Raw genomic sequence first — 5,525 nt, forward strand, 5'->3', positions numbered from 1 at the left:
AGTCTCCAAACGAAAAAGAACACCTTACGAAAAAAAAGATGTGAAGCATTTTCGTGGTATTTGTGTTCAAACATGGCAAGAACAGTGGGAGTCTAAATCGAACAACCAGGGTAATTACACTGGCTTTTTCTACACAGATATCAATTCAAATAAGTTTTAAAATAAGAACACTCACCCCAGGATGAGCCATAACCAGCAGTTCTACATTTCAGGATAGTTGGACACATATTACCAGTTAGCATTCAAATAATCGAATTTTTAAAATAAAGCTTACATTGTTTTCTCATTTCCTTAAGTTGATCCTTAAAATATATATATTTTTCATTCCTTTGCAGATCTGAGTCACTGTTGTTGCTCTCCAGTGCAGCAAATTTTTCTTTAACTAAATATTTTAAATCTGGTATATTTTCTGGTTTTTCTCGTTTTATCTGTAAAGAATAAGAAATAGAATGTTATTCATTAGGACACACTTTAATACAAAGCAAAAGGCATCAAGCAAAAAATCATGAACACAATCTCAGTTCCTTTTGACTACAGTTAGGTTTCCTTCTCTGAAACCACAACCTCCAGGTAAATACTTCTTTCAGCACAACCAACTATGAAATGTAGAGATTAACTTCTCAGTGTTGTTTAACGCAGTTGCTGGACGCAGAGTATTTCTCACACAGGCAGCTGAACCTTGCAGTCACACTCACTCCTGTGAGCAGAAGAGGTCAACACCTTAACACCAATCAGCCTAACACGGAACGCGCGTGAAACCAAAGAATGTGACTCCGTCCCAAAAGTGAGAAGGTGACTGAAAAACAGAAATAACTCCTTGGAGAGTTCTCTAAAAACCTCCACTCTCTCACCATTTTTGGATCAGCTTTACAGAACTTTATGATCCACCTGCGTGATGAGTGTGGTAACACCAGAAGCAGCAGAACGGACAGGTAACATGAAAGGAGAGCACCTCCGCCTGTTGGTGCTGGGTGAACAAGCAGCATTCCGCTGTAAGGGCAGGCGAAAACACAGTTTCTTGAAAAGCACTTGCTTACAGTAATCACATGTGGAATGATGTGAAGAATGAATGAAAAGAAATAAAAGAGAAGTCATCGCATAGGCAATACAAGGCATTCCAAGAAAGCAAAAGGCAATTTTGAAAACATCCCCCCCCAAACCAATAATTAGAGTTTTCCCTTCTGCTTCTCAAGCCAACGTTAAATTTTAGGGAACTGTACCTTTGATGGGACTTCCTAACAGCTAGCTTACAGGTGGTGGGGACTGTGCTGTGCAGGGATGATCAGCTGCAGCACAAACTCTGCAAGAAGGTGGACATCAGTCAAATCCTCAATGCTAAGCATTTTCTGAACCAGACAAAGGCTATTTCTATGCCAGATCTCCAGCAAAACATGCCAATCCAACAAAAAGGAGGTAAGCACCCTTTCTGCTGAGCCACTCTTCTCCTCCCGCATACGGTAAGATCTGCCCCTCTCCAGACCATGGTCAAAGACAGAAAAAGCACCTCCTGCAAAAAAAATGGTGCACTTCATCAAGATTGCAGGTTCCAGAGTTTACAGACACCTTGGAAGCCCTATGGAGTATATTTTATTTCAGGAGCCAAAGAAATAACAAATGTTCACGTAAAAATGGACTTTGCAGATAGATAAAATGCTACATAGCCAAGAAAACTTTGGTTGCCTTTTAATCAAAGCAAAGCAAAGCAAAGCAAAGCAATCCATAGAACTATTCCTTCTTCCAAGAGCAAAGCCAGTTTGGCACATTTTCTTTAGAGAGATGCAAGTTGCAGCAAGAATAAGAAAAACCCAAGCACTGCCAGGGGATGGCACGCAGTTTTCAAAGGCACCTGGAGATAAAAGATCACCTTCCCTAAGATCCAGCTGTGAATGGGAAAGGCTCAGCAACACCTCGGTACCAAAGAACCACCAGCATGTCATCCCGGCCGCTCAGCCTGCTGCACAAAGCCACGCAGGAGCGTACAGTCCTTATCCTATGAAACTTGACAGAAGGAGCAAAGGAAAACAGAACATCCTGTGCCAAGGGCAGTGGGGACAATCACACTCAAATGATTTGCCTGTAGCAGCATCACAGCAAATGGCTGCAAAAGGCCTATCACAACCAAACCCAATGCTGTTCAGTACCCAGCTGGAGACGACAATCGGCCACCAGAGTATGCAAGCACAAGAAAGCAGTTACTAAATCAGAGTACATTCAAAATCCAGCTCATTACAAAATAACGATTCGATTTGGACAACACACAGTACAAACCCACTCCTGCCTGCAGCAACTCCATCAAGCTGTTTTTACAGACGTTGTCTCTTTAACGTCCAAACACAGGACCACCCTCACAAGCACAGCCCAAATAGCAACCCATCCCTGAGACCTGCCCCCACCACAAGCGAGAGCACTACTGCCAGATGCCATACAGAAGATCCAGAGGTGTAAGTAAAAACAACAAAGTGCTTCTACGTTGCTGATGCTCACACAAAGAGTAAAAGAAATGATGTGGACGTTCACTACAGACATCCACCTGCAGCAAAGACAATCGTCTTTTCCCCTCCACGGGGACTACGTCACACATTGATTAGCTACATCAGGCTCTCTCTATCTTTTTCTTGACTCATGGAAGATTTGGGTACAGAAACTCACCAACAGCACCTTCAAACCATACCTTCAGTGAGAGGTGAAGGGCACAGCCAATCTTAGATCAAATAGTGGTTCTCTCAACTCCAACCTCCCAAATTAAGGGACTTTACACATGAGCAGCAAAAAGCAGGAACTGTAACATACTCTTACGTTAGCAAAACAGACAGATCTGTGAGAAGCTGCATTATATGCTCAGGAATACGCTTTGCCCCTGCCACTATGGAGATACAAAAACTCGCATGTAGACATCTACCCTAACCTCCAGAGAAGAATTACACAAACCCCTCCCTTGGCTCCATAACTGTAACCACACAGCTTGCTGCCATATAGCTAACAAAGTAAGAGCTAGCACGCTATTTCCTAAAGGCAAGATGAACAATTCCAGCAGTTATCACGACAAAAAAATAGCCCTTCAACCAGCAAGATCGCCAATAGCAACACTGAGATGCTCCAGCAATGCAGCATGTACGACGCAGGCTCAGACAACCGCCTAATACAGAAACCTAAAGAGTCAGACAAGAGAGATGCCCAAAGAACGCTCTTTCCTGTAGTTTGACTTCTTTCACATTTACAATTTAAATGCAGTTTCTGTTCACCTCCCAATGACGGCTTTCATTGCAACGATTAGTAGAGACACCTTTCCCGACCACACTCAACACTGTCCCATCAAGTCTGCTATTACTGACATCCCAGGTAGACCTGGAAGGTCATCACGTCACAGGTGATTAATAAGGCACATCCACCCACTGTAATAACAAGCAAATGCATTTGCTGTGCACAAGCAGTTTCTCTTTGGTGTTGCAGATCCTACTCCATGAAGAGTCCAGAAAACAAATGAAAGTAAATGTGACATCAATCCTAGTTCCTCACAGTGGGACAGAATTGCAACATCTTATACACCGGATCAGCACAACACCCCTGCAGGTACGTCACAGCTTTCTCACCACCCACTCCTCCCCTACTGATTCGGGATGGACGTAGTGATGATGAGATTGGCACTACAAAATGCAGGAGGACAATGCGACCATAGGACAGGGCAAAATTACCAATATCCAGGGCAACAAGTTGGGGTCATAGTTTTTCATCTCAGCACCGCATCACACAGATGCTCACTAACAAAACTGAAGCCATTGGCATGTTCAATTTGTCAGTAGAAGTTACTTCACGTGGGAACCATGACAGACAAACAACTATTCGTTTAGCAGCGCTGTCAGCCAAAACCAGCACGCTAAGTAACACCTTGCAGTCATTAGTCAATCCATGGAGAGCTACATTGATTTTGAAACGGGGCGGAGGCGCACACACCCTACAAAGCATCCTGGAAATGACATGTAGCTATGAACTGGGAGTGTTCAGGACATATGGTGAAAAGAGTATCAGTCACAACAGCTTGTTTACAGCAATAGAAAAAGCAAAAGCATCTGCTGTGACAGTCCCATCGCAGCAACGAACCACACGGGTATTTACATGGGAGCTCAGCAATAACAGGGAGAACAGACATGTGGTACGTGGTAATTAATGATACGGACGAGATCCACCAGCAGTGCAGATAGGAAAACACATTTAGAAACACTAAAAAAAACCCAGCTGTTCAGGAAATGGTTTAGGAAAGCGTAGGGGTGGTTTACCTATCAAAAGGTACATTTGGCAACACACCACATCACCTGGTCACAGCTCATACATGCAGGGAGGTTACTGTGTTTGATGGGCAATGCTCGTGAAACGAGACAGTTCACGGCAGGTCTTTGACTTCTGCCAGCATCTGTCTGCAAGGATGAGCCTTCCTTTTGCGGAGTCTTGCACCGGTAGCGCGTCTGTTCCACATGTAAACTGTTGGGCTATGCATCCAAACACCGGGGTGGCTGAAGGGCCCGCTTGCACAGCCCAACGGCACAGTAAACTCAGGCTGTTCGAAGGGGCAGTCTGGGGAATTCTTATTTCACCTATTAATATAACCATCAAAGCGAAAAAAAACTGTTCTGTTTCAGATCGATCTAGAGCTAGTGAGATCAAAGGTACCATAGACTAAAATGGGACCAGCTTGCGGTGTTGGTCTACCTACAGTAATGGATTGAATCTAAAATGGCACTAATTAGTATACATTTGCATGCAGTGTTTCATTATGTCCCCAAACACTTTACAAACATTAAAGAATTCAGCCTCAAACACCCAGAGTGACTTTTGTACCATCAACTGTATTTTACAAATGGGGAGACTGTGGCCTGAAGAGATTAATAACTTGGCCTCAGGTTGCACAAGGAGACTGTGGCAGAACCAAGAATAAATAACTCCCTGCTCCGTGCTTCGAGCACAAAGCCATCCTTTTACCTTCTCCGTTGGCCGAGGGAAAGGTCAAATTAAGATGTGCAGTTGGTTCACTCTTACAAAGAGGCCTGGGAGAGCTTGTGGCCGCTTGGCGAATGTGGCGATAGAAGAGCGGCATTCTGCGTACCACAGAAACGCACCGCCAGACTCCACGTGGCACTGGGTCAGCTCAGGACACTCCATGCTCATTTCTTAGCCTTCTCTTCTCCCTCTAGCCCAGAAGTCCTTTAGCTGCCTACTTCTGTTCCTGCTGCTTTCCTAGGTACCCTTTCTCAGGGCTGTCGTTTCTGTCTCATGGTTTGGGGGAGTTGGCCAGTGCCGTCCGTTTTATTTCTCAGAAATTCCTCGCCATACCTGAACCACGCTGAGGTTTCCTCAAACCAGTGATGCGATCTGCACAAAAACTATCTTTCCAAAGAAGTCAGAATTCTCACATAATCTTTCAACCCTCACGTTATTTGTTCCCTGTAATTTAATCACTTCAACAAAAGGACTTTTAAAGTTTAATTTACGGATATTATTGACATTTGGTATTTGTGAGTTAACCATTCCTG

The sequence above is a fragment of the Buceros rhinoceros genome, unplaced genomic scaffold (assembly GCF_000710305.1).
Source record: "Buceros rhinoceros silvestris isolate BGI_N320 unplaced genomic scaffold, ASM71030v1 scaffold2687, whole genome shotgun sequence".
NCBI classification, from domain to species: domain Eukaryota; kingdom Metazoa; phylum Chordata; class Aves; order Bucerotiformes; family Bucerotidae; genus Buceros; species Buceros rhinoceros.